General features: G+C 45.2%; 1 pseudogene; it reads left to right on the top strand.

Annotated features, from left to right (window-relative positions):
* Positions 1 to 2,279: 2,279 nt before the first annotated feature.
* Positions 2,280 to 3,245, top strand: LOC139008359 (transcription elongation factor A protein 1 pseudogene; annotated as a pseudogene).
* The last annotated feature ends 8,757 nt before the right edge of the window (positions 3,246 to 12,002 follow it).

Raw genomic sequence — 12,002 nt, 5'->3', positions numbered from 1 at the left:
TGGTTCTTGCCCAGTTTCCATGTGTTCTGTCTCTGTACCGATGCTAACCTTTCTCTGTTTCTGTGTGCCAGGACACCTTATTGTTGCAGGCCCTCCCTTGGTTTCCCATGCCTCCCACTTTGAGTCCAGAAACATTTTATTATTTCTGCTTGGTTGGTTCCTGTGATTAGGCTGCTCAAACTGCTGTGTCTGCCTCTGCCTATGTTCCACCTGCCTTTGTTTCCCACTGGACCCTGCCCTATCTGCCTGCGTCTCAAAGTAACCCTCTCAGTTAAGAAACCCCAACTGCTGTTGGGATCAGGGGTGACAACCACTCTGGCTACTTCCTGCTGGCAGTGGGCATTGTGCTGGGGCAGTTGTCAGTTCCCATCAGAGGAGGCCGGTCTAGGGATGCACGGTAAAAGGCAGTTGTCTCCATCTGGGGCTGCATTTGGAGTTTTCTAGCCTTTATGCAAGAATAAACAAAATGTATTAGGAGGTTTAATACGCAAGGGCCAAAGATAAGCAATAGAAATAGCTAAACAAAGGGCCAACCAGCTTCTTAGGGATGGGATTATTTCTTTTTAAGTCTTGTATGAAAAATGATACCTGGAGAGGGCAGGTAGTAGTCAGGGCCTGGGTGGCTGAGTTCCCTTGGGTCTTGGTGGGACTTGTCCTTCCAGGGGTTTTGTATTATAAGAAGGACCAGATGACTTAGGTGTATTCTATGGGCCACTAGGCCCAGTCACCTTCTAAGGAGTTCTTGACTCTCTGGTATTGTTTTGGGTCAAGGCTATCAAGAGCTAGGGTTCAATTTTGCATTGCTGACATAATTTTTTATTGCTTCTTAAAGTAAAGAACACCTGGATATATGAGAGCTTAAACCACTTCTCTTTACTCATATAGAAAAGACTTAATTGCAAGATGGTATTATAGTTAATATTTCCCTCTGGGACCTATGTCTCTCTATCTGCCAGTTAATACTGGGGCCAGGCCTGGGTACAAAAGAAAATTGGTGTTTCTTCTTAAGGGTCTGAGGGTCAGTATGCCAATGTTTAAGACTACAGCCCAAAGAGCTATCTGTATGGGGTGTGGATGAAGTGCTTCGCATCCATAAGAAAACACATAAAACATGTCCAGCATCCTCTGTGATCTTCCCTTCTCTGTCAGGGCATCTCCCTCCTAGATAAGTGATGTGCCTCTGTGTGTGTGACCACAGAAGAGGATCTGCCAGACTTGGTCACACTTACCAGCAAGATTTAGGGCTAGAAAACTTGTTCGTGTGTGCCCACTAACAGAACTGACCTGCTGGACTGTGCGCACTTACCAGCAACATCCTACTAGGCACCCGCCCTGCTCCAGATGTGGGGAAGCCTGTACTAACCCATGTCCCTGATTGGAAGTGTCTGACATGGTTCCAATGTTTCTGAAGTACCCATCAAGTTTCCTAGGGAAGTTTAAAAGGAAGTGACTCTAGGCCAGGGGTGGGCAATCTTTTTGTGAGTGCGTGCCAAAACCAGCAAAATCTCTGACTTAAAATTCTTCTGCGTGCCAACCCTAATTTTTTGAGAACATGTTACACCTACTTGATATCTCTTAAGGTGTACATATGTGGAGAACCTTGAAGAAATAATAAAATTCATTCGAGCGACAAAAACACAGTATATGATGATGAAAAATACATTTATTTTGTAATGTATACATGTACACTGATAGTCCGACAGAAAACTTTATGACTCCATTTGATATTATCAGTGGGACTTTTGCTGCTGCATCACTGATGACAGAGATTTTACATCAGGTTTATGTTTTGTGACCTTCAGAGATATGCACGAGCTACTACTTTCATTCGTCAGGCTACTCCTATTACGAGACTTAACAAAATTCATCGCTGAGAACAAAGATTCACAAGCGTATGTGGATGAAAACATGGAGAGTAACGCTGTTGCAAAGTTTCTTAAACAGAAAAAATTTTCTGGAATGGCATTCCAAGTCCTCAATAGTTCGTTTTTGACACTATTGAAATTGCTCTTCCCCTCTCTCGTCAATCCATGTCTATGGTCTTTAAGATAACTTGTTATGTAAAATTATTTATTTATCTAAGATGCACCTACACTGAATTTATCTGAAAAATAAAAAAGTCAATATTAAGAAAAAATTGTCTAGAGGAAGGGCCTAGGCCGGGCCTGCCGTGTTGGGCTCGCTGAGCGCCTGAGCTCGCATCCCGCCGAGATCTCTACCCCAGTGTCACCCGCTCCCCGTCCCAAACGGGCTGGGCACGGGGAAGACCTGCCGGAGCCATGGAGGACGAGGTGGTCCGCATTGCCAAGAAGATGTGCAAGAAGGTGCAGAAGAAGAACCCGGCTGGAGCATTGGACTTGCTGAAGGAGTTTAAGAATATTCCCATGACCCTGGAATTATTACAGTCCACAAGAATTGGAATGTCAGTAAATGCTATTTGCAAGCAGAGTACAGATGAAGAAGTTACATCTTTAGCAAAGTCTCTCGTCAAGTCTTGGAAAAAGTCATTAGATGGACCATCAACTGATAAAGATCCTGAAGAAAAGAAAAAAGATACTGCAATTACATCACAGAATAGCCTTGAAGCAAGAGAAGAAAGTAGCTCCAGTGGCAATGTAAGCAGCAGGAAGGATGAGACGAATGCTCGAGATACTTACGTGCCATCATTTCCTCGGGCACCAAGCACTTCCGACTGTACGGTTAAAGTGTAGGGAGATGCTTGCTGCAGCTCTTCGAACAGGAGGTGACTACATTGCTATTGGAGCTGCTGAGGAAGAATTAGGATCTCAAATTGAGGAAGCTATATATCAAGAAATAAGAAATACAGACATGAAATACAAAAATAGAGTACAAAGTAGAATATCAAATCTTAAGGATGCAAAGAATCCAAATTTGAGGAAAAATGTGCTGTGTGGCAATATCTCTCCTGATTTATTTGCTAGAATGACGGCAGAGGAAATGGCTAGTGATGAGCTCAAAGAGATGAGGAAAAACTGGACCAAAGAAGCCATCAGAGAGCATCAGATGGCCAAGACGGGCGGAACCCAGACTGACTTATTCACATGTGGCAAATGTAAAGAGAAGAATTGTACTTACACACAGGTACAAACTCGTAGTGCTGATGAACCGATGATAACATTTGTTGTCTGCAATGAATGTGGAAAGCAATGGAAGTTCTGCTGAGTTGGAAGAATTGGGAAAATGTCTAGACCATTGAGAAAATGGATTTTGTAACTGGCTTTAAAACTAGGCCAGGGAAGTAGTTTTTCTGCAAATCAGATTTTTAAAGAAAATGCATCCCTATGTCTTTGTTTTTGACATAGTGTCATCCTTTCTTAAATGCCCGTAGTTTCAGATCAGTAGGGAGACCACATAATAATTATATGGTATCTATTTCAATTTTTTTCATTTTTATAAGTAATTAATATTAAACTTTTATCAATTAAATTTTTGGCAATTTATTTTTACCTTTTTTTCCTTCTTAAAGGAAAATTACCTTAACTTTTTTACAGTCTGAAACAAACACAGTAGAAATGTTATTCTTCTCAGTAAATACATAAATGAAAATTACATTTTTTCCTTATTGGCATATACTTGCAAATATTAAAGGAGGAGAAGGGTAATATAATTGTAAGTTTATTAAATGTGGTGTATACTTGACTAGCTTCTCTAAATTGTACATAATATTTGAACTAGCATATGAAATTGTTTTTAATTATTATATTCACAAGTCTGGGATAATTAGATACTATTTTGCATTTGTAACTAATCGTGATCATTATTTCCTGTAATTTCTTGTACATGTTTATTACTTGTTCTTAATGGATTTTACTTTTGGAAACATGACTTGGTTTTGTTGGAATCAGTTCAGTTTTGTTTTATGTACCTGTTTGAATTTATAGTATTTTAGTTTTGCAGAACAGTGAAAAAAAGAAAAGAAAAAAGAGAACAAAATTGTAAATGGAAGATTATAAGAGAGGGTTTCGCGTGCCAGCAAAAGTTACTGGCATGCTATGTTTGGCACGTGTGCCAGGGGTTGCCCACCCCTGCTCTAGGAAAGGGCTGGGAGAGTTCTGCCAGTACCTGGAACTCTGGACTGGCCAGTACCAGAGTCCAGGGAGAGTACAAACAGCTCCAGTCTTATTCCTATGTATGCCTTATTCAGTCTTATTTGCTATCAAAAGATCTATCTTCTTCATTCTGGTCTCCCCAGTTTGTCAGTAATGAGGGACTTGCATGGAAAGGGTGGAACTCTACTTTAGTTAAGACTAGGACTTTACATCCCCTAGTGAGATAATCTCCTTGATGATATAAACGTTTAGTATCTAAGGCTAGTTTTTTACAATTGAAACCCTGGAAAGGCTGTCAAACTTATTTGACCAAAAGATCTACACTAATAAAAGATAAACATGCAAAATGACCGTACCTTCGATATGCCTTAAGCCACGCCCACCAGCCAATCAGAGTGACTATATGCAAATTAACCCAACCAAGATGGCGGCTGGCAGCCACGGAGCTGAAGTGAGCAGGAGGCTTGGGTTGCCCCTGGCAATGGAGGAAGCCAAGCTTCCCGCCCGCCCTGGCTGGCTCTGAGCTCCACTCAAGGCTACAAAGTTTCAATTATAGAAGGTAAATAAATCCCAGAATAAAAAGAAAAAGAAAAAGAAAAAAAGGAGAGGTTGGGAGCTTCTGTCGCAGGGGGGTGTGGCCAGCCTGAAAAGAGCCATCAGCCCTTCACCCAGGTTGGCCAAACCTCCATGGGGTGAGGGTCCCCACTGGTGGGGGGAGGGGTTGACCAGCCTACAAACAGCCATCAGGCCCTCACCCAGGCTGGCCAGGCATCCCAGTAAGGACAGCCACCCTGAAGAGGGTGTGACCAGCTGCAAACAGTCATCAGCCCCTCACCCAGACTGGCCAGGCACCCCAGTGGGGACCCCCACCCTGAAGGGGGTGTGACCATCTGCAAACAGCCATCAGCCCCTCACCCAGGCTGGCCAGGCACCCCAGCGGGACCCCCACCCTGATCCGGGACACCTTTCAGGGCAAACCAGCCAGCCCCCACCTGTGCACCAGGCCTCTATCCTATATAATAAAAGGGTAATATGCACATTGACCCTAATAGTAGAATGACTGGGAATGAGTGGTCACTATGACACACACTGACCACCAGAGGGCAGATGCTCAATGCAGGAGCTGTCCCCTGGTGGTCAGTGCGCTCCCACAGGGGGAGCTCTACTCAGCCACAAGCCAGGCTGATGGCTGCCAGCACAGCGGTGGTGGCGGGAGCTTCTCCGGCCTCCTAAGCAGCACTAAGGATGTCCGACTGCATCTTAGGTCTGCTGGTAAGTGGACATCCCCCGAGGGCTGCTGGGCTGCCAGACGGATGTCTGACTGCCAGCTTGGGCCCAATCCTCCACGGAGCGGGCCTAAGCCAGCAGGTGGACATCCTCCGAGGGGTCCCAGACTGCAAGAGGGCATAGGCCGGGCTGAGGGACCACCACCCCCCTCCCGCCGAGTGCACACAATTTTATACACCAGGCCACTAGTTATATAGATAAGACACAGTTTTCCTTTTAACAGACTGGAAAAGGACTAAACAAACCCGACATTAAAGGGGGTAACATTTTTCTTCAGAGCCAAGAAACCCTTGTTCTCTGTCAGAGGGATGATGAGGCCTGGGCACCGAAGGAGGTGGCCATGGTATTTAGAGCTGGTATTCCCTGTGTGTGAGTAGGGCTTGTAACCTGGTGGAGTGGAGACAAGGTGAACAACAAGAATCATGACAAGTGATCCAGTGAAAGGAAAGTGTTTCAGTGTCAATGATTCCAAGGCAAACGATAGAAGAAAAGCAAGTATTAGTCTGGAGAGTTGTAGCTAAACATCCAAGAAAACTGGACAAACTTAGGATTCAGTTCAATTCATGGGTGAAAGATAAAACTTTGAAAAAATTAATTGGAATCAACTCAGAATTGTGTGTTATAGTCTGTTGAAATATAATTTTTCTCTCTAAAATCACCCCTATCCTCATTAAGGGCCAATCCATTTATTGTATTAAATCCAGTTTTAATTTGGCCTATATGCATGAATACAATAAGAACAGTAATTGACTGTATAGGCTCATTAAAAATCTATTTTGCTGGACTCCCATGACTGGGTTTCAGTGAGGCCTTCAGGGCAAAGAAGCGGAGCCATCCAGCCGCTATCAGGCCAGCCTGCAGTACCTGTAGACTTGGGTGAATTCCTCAAGTTTTTGAGATCCCCACTGGTGTCTTGAGGTTCTTTTCATGCCACCCTTCAGGAAAGTAACCTTCATTCCTTACCTGGAAAGATTATTATGAATCACGTGACCAAACAAGGTACCAGGCTTCTCTCTAAGGTGCTCACATTGGCTTCCAGTCCTCCAGTGACATCCAGAGGCCAGGCATGTCTCTCTCAGACATGACACTCCAGCAAAAGTCTTGGTCAACAAAACTATTATTGGAAACTGGTATTATTGAACCCATGCAAAGAAACGTATAGCTATGACCCATTTATTATGGATTTCCAAATTCTGGAGCAATTAGGTAGGGAGAAAAATATATAATTTACCAAATTGTTCTGTTTCCTTGTATTTGAAATACAAAGCCCAAAAATCAGGAATACTTTTAACAAAAGTCACAAAACCTGAATTTTGTCTTTTTACATAAATGAATTTATATGAGAGACCTTGACCATACTCTGAAAAGCCAATCAATTAAAGCATATATCTTTATTGAAAAAGTAAAACAAGTAAACTATACATCTGGCTCATGAAGTATAGATGGGCCCCCAGCCAATCCGAAGAGCAGGCTGGGTGGGGGTCAAAGGCATCATACACCCTCCTGTCTGTAGGTCTTAAAATTGCTCCATTGAATAAACTGATGCAGATTAATTCCTAAGATTCCGTTAGTGTGTTGTGGTCCAGAAATCATGAGAAGCACGGGCAACCTTACCTTGCCAAGCCTTGAGACTGCCAGCCTCTCTGCCTAGGGAGTAAAACACCTTTTTTTCCCCTTCCCCCGCCTCCCTCCCTTTCTGTAGGGAGGTTTTGGGGTTGTTTTGTTTTGTTTTGTTTTAACCACTTGTTTTGTGTCCTTGGCTGGAGAAGATAATGGTTTGTTAGTTACAAGTTGGCTGCAAGTTGCCCACATTATTTGGCTTTTAATATTTTTCCTTATAAATCTATAATTTTCATGAACTTTTTTACAGCTTTTAGAAATACCTAGTTTTCAAAATGCAACTCTTTGTACCATGCTTTTTATTACCAAAATCATACAATTTCCAATTAATAATTCTTAGAAGCCTCAATCCTCAATAACCAAGGAAAGCAAACAATCAGCATTCCTTAGATTGACCCTTTGGGACAGATTTTAAACATACTCAGTTTCAAAGCACATTCTCAACAAAGCAAAAGACTTTATAACAGCTCCAAGTCCACTTCACAGACTTCTTCAAAGATAAAAGCAGGTGATCTAGCAATCAAAGCTGAAGTAAGTTAACTTTATCTGCACACGTGGCTAAGTTTTCCCAGGAACTTGTACCTTTAAAGATGGCCAGACTAGAGTTTTTTACCAGGTACTTGCATTTCAAAGGTCCCAGGAACCACAGGGGAGCACTGTAGAACATGCTGAAGGGCCTGGAGCACTGAGCACTGCTGTAAATCCAAACCCTGCAGTCCTCCTCCATCCTGTCTGGTGACCTAATGCCCTCAAGTATGGAACCGCCCTGATCTACCTCCCCACCCTACTTCAATGCTCGCCAGCACATGGCGTGGTGTAAGCACCAGGGGCAGGCTGTGCCCCAGGCAAGGGCATTCCCTCTCTGGCTCCCCTAACATTCTATTGAAGACCCGAATACCCTCTGGTCCCCACCAGGCCACTGCCAGGAGCTGGAAGAAGTCAGGTCTGTGGGGCCAGGTCCAAGGAGGCATTGAGGGGATGAGGGAATCCTCTGCTCACCTATGCCTGGGTCCATCTTGGTAGGGGACACCAAGAACAGCAGATCAACCAGCCTAGCCAGGATCCGAAGAACTTAGCATCCCTCTGCCCACTCCCTGCGCAGGAGGAAGAGGCAGGGAAGTTTGAGCAGATCTCTGGCAACAGGCCAGGGTTGGGCTGTGTAGTGGGTCAAAGTGTGCTGCTTGTGGGGGAACTCCCAGAGGCAGTGAAGCCGCTGGTCACATCCCTTCTCTTGCGTGCCTCAGTTCCTCTCCCTGGGTGTCTAAAACATCCCTGGACGGGTCAGACTTTGATTACAGTTGTATTCAGGAGTCCCCTGCACGTCTTAGGGTTCAACCCCAGACACCTCTGCAAGGTCCTTACTCATGTTAAGGACATTCGAGATTCTCAAACCAGAGGGAGGAACTTGCCTCTTTGACCTTCAGAGCCTGGGTGGGGGCCCAAGCACTCATTTAGTCGCTGGTCAGATTTTGTCTTGCAACTGGAGGGAAACCTACTGCTTTCTAACCCGGCCCAACAACCAGTTCTGACCCATGTTCGCTTTTAAATGGCCCAAAGGCAGGAGACTGCATTTGGCAAGTGAAAGGAAAATGCCTGCTGGAGACGGCAGCCTGACTCAGTGGCTGATGGACACCCAGCAATGCCTCAAAACTTATAAAGGAAACATGGGAAGAAGTGATAGGGTCCGTAGATCCACCGTTTGACCTGGTGAGGTTGGATCCTGGATGGAGCTCCCAAAGCTGATATACTGAATGGTGAGCTGAGGTTTTTCCTGAGGTCGTGTCTTGCAACACCGAAGAATGAGCTCCATGGACCACAAGATTTACGCAAAACTGTGGAAAATTTATTACAGATTCAGACTCCTCCTAAGGGGACAGGTCCCAATAATGGGCTGCCAGTTAAAGCCTTGTAGTCCAGAGGTACACTAGTATATTTGTTAAAAGCCTGCTCTAGTCTATCTGTGTTGTCACCTGATTGATCCCTCAATTGTTCTTGCCCAGCAACAGACCTGAACTGTCACTGTTTCTGTGTGTTCTCTGTCCCTGTGCTGGACTCTCCCTGTGTCTATGTGTTCTCTCTCTGTCCCTGTGTTTGTGTGTTCTCTCTCTGTCCCTGTGTCTATGTGTTCTCTCTGTCCCTGTGCTGGACTCTCCCTGTGTCTATGTGTTCTCTCTCTGTCCCTGTGTCTATGTGTTCTCTCTGTCCCTGTGCTGGACTCTCCCTGTGTCTATGTGTTCTCTCTCTGTCCTTGTGTTTGTGTGTTCTCTCTCTGTCCCTGTGTCTATGTGTTCTCTCTGTCCCTGTGCTGGACTCTCCCTTTGTCTGTATTCTCTGTCCCTTTGCTGGACTGTCCCTGTTTCTGTGTTTTCTCTTTCTGTCCGTGTGCTGGACTGTCCCTCTTTTAATCTGTTCTTTCTCCCATGGGCCCTGCCATCTTGTGACCACATGGGGAGGCCATCTGTGTGAGTACGTGACAGTCAATTTGCATATTACCTCTTTATTTCACAGAAAGAAAACAAAGCATTACATACAATAGGTTGACCTATTCATTTATTCATACAGGAAAACATTTTCCCAATCTATGATACATGTATCAGCCTATGAAATAGAATATAAGAAATATATTGTGCCCCACAAGCATGGCTCAGTGGTTGAGCATCAACCTATGAACCAGGAGGTCATGGTTCAATTCCTGGTCAGCATTCATGCCCATATAGCGGACTCGATCCCCGGGGGGAGGAAGGGTGCAGGAGGCAGCCAGGCAATGATTCTCTCTCATCATTTATGTTCCTATTTCTCTCTCCCTCTCCCTTCCTCTCTGAAATCAAAAAAAATATTTTAAAGAAATACATTTGTAAACATTGCTAGCAAAGTCTGTTTAGAAAAGTCTAGAGTGAGTGTTTCAATAAAATGGACTATATGTGTACAACATGCAGAGAAGTCTGTGAACACTCTTCTAATTAGTGCCAAGTGGGTTTTACACAGTGTGTGTTAGTCTATTTCTTTTTCTTTTTTTTTTTATCCTCCCCAGAGGATATTTTTCCATTGATTTTTAAGAGAGAGTAGAAGAGAGGGAAAGACAGAGAGAAACATCAATATAAGAGAAACACATCGACAGATTGTCTCCTGCACACGCCCTGACTAAGGCCTAGGCCAGGGAGGAGTCTGCAACCGAGGTACAGGGGTGCCTTGACTTACGAGTTTAATTCGTTCTGTGATGGAGCTCGTAACTCAAATTACTCGTATGTCAAATCAAAAAGTGAACGAGTGAGACACGTGATGCTGGGCTGATGTTGTGGCGTTCACTGTGACATTCGCTGCACCAACTAGCGGGGGGGTATCTGAAGCTGGCTTGTAACCCGAATTTTAGCTCGCAACTCAAAGCAAAAAATCGGCCGAGAGATGGCTCGTATCTCGAAAAACTCGTTAGTTGGGACACTCATAAGTCAAAGCCCCAATGTATGTGCCCTTGACAAGAATCAAACCTGGGACCCTTTAGTGTGCAGGTTGACGATCTATCCACTAAGCCAAACTGGCTAGGGCTGTTTGTTCGTCTTTTATTGCAGATTTTAATTTCTAAATGAAACTCCTGGAGATTAAAAATGGCAGCAGAGTAAGTGGAAGAAGCTCACAAACATGTTTCCAGGACCAAACTGGAATTACAACTAAAATACAAAGCCGTCACCCTGAGTAATCAACTGAAGACTCGCCAAAGAGACCACTGACAAGGATGGAAAGTGGAGACCGCATAGAGCCTGATAGGAAGGGTCGAGGGGCAAAAGGGCTGGACGGGCTCCCACAGATAGCAACTGAAGTCCTGAAGAAATCTCTCAGCTGTGGGGGGTTGCCACTGAGAACTCTGGAGTCTAACCCCCAAGCTGGGCCCCCCAGACCAGAGTATCAAAACTGGGAAAGGTACCCACATTACATCTGGCTGTGTAAAAACAGCAGGGTTGCTGTCTGCTAGGGAGCGACAGCTGGGGATGCAGGCACCATCTTAAAGGGCCAACACACAAAATTTCGAGTGCAGCCATTCAGCTTGGGCTCCAGCTGAGGGAGGGTAGAGTGGACTGCAGCTGTGTGAGCAGAAGTCAGGTTTGAGGAATCTGGGGTTAGAGTTCAGAAGGCAGACACCCCAGTTTCCTTTGCTGAGCCATTCCCTCACGCTGCCAGTCATCTTTCTCTGGCAAAACATTGCTATCCAGGTGGTTTTGCCTGGGGGAAGACAGTTGACTGACCCTATTGGAAAATCCCTTGCCCCATCCTGTGGAGTTTCTGATGCCCATTAAGAGACTCAGAATAATAACTATCCTCCAGGCAGAAGCAATTGCCCCACCCTGTTGGTATACCTCTCACCCAACCAGTGGACTATTGCTCGAGGCTACTCAAAATTGAATTCCATCAGTCTGCAAGCAGAAGCAGGTCTCTGGAAGTTTTGAGTCTCCCCTGATATAATTAGTTAGAAACAGCAGTTTGGTCCCCACCACAGGCATCATCCTGGACTGCTCAGCTAGGCAAAAGCCAGCGGGACCCCAAACGCCTGCAGCTGACACCTTCAAGACCAACTCTGTCAGGGAAGGGAGTACAGCTCAGAGGGACAATCCAGGTGTGAGACTCAAAGCAGACCCAGCCTCTGGGCTAAGGAGTCCCCGACCATTGGACTATTAGGGGTTTCAGCCTCTCGGACCTCAGTCAGGTTGTCCAGGCCCAGAAAGGGACAGTGACTCACATTCACCTGCACCAGAGAACCTCCCTGGAGGCCCAGGACAGATACACCAAGGGACCAGATTTAACAACATCAGAGAATAATTCAGCACGCCCCACAAAGAGCAGACCCAAAGCACCTGTGTAACAGCTGGCACGATAATGTTGGGGTTGAGCCTCACTGGGAGCAAGTCACAGGGGATATCCCTTCCCATGAACAGAACATCAATGATCAAGTCCCAGTTACAACAGGAGAGCCCAAACAACACACACGGGGCATTCTTAAGAGCATCAGCTCAAGTAACAAAGAGACTACACCAC

Source organism: Myotis yumanensis, unplaced genomic scaffold (assembly GCF_028538775.1).
Source record: "Myotis yumanensis isolate MYYU_CA2020_CCGP unplaced genomic scaffold, mMyoYum1.0.hap1 SCAF_4, whole genome shotgun sequence".
Taxonomy (NCBI): Eukaryota; Metazoa; Chordata; class Mammalia; order Chiroptera; family Vespertilionidae; genus Myotis; species Myotis yumanensis.
This window is presented reverse-complemented; position numbering and strand designations above follow the sequence as displayed.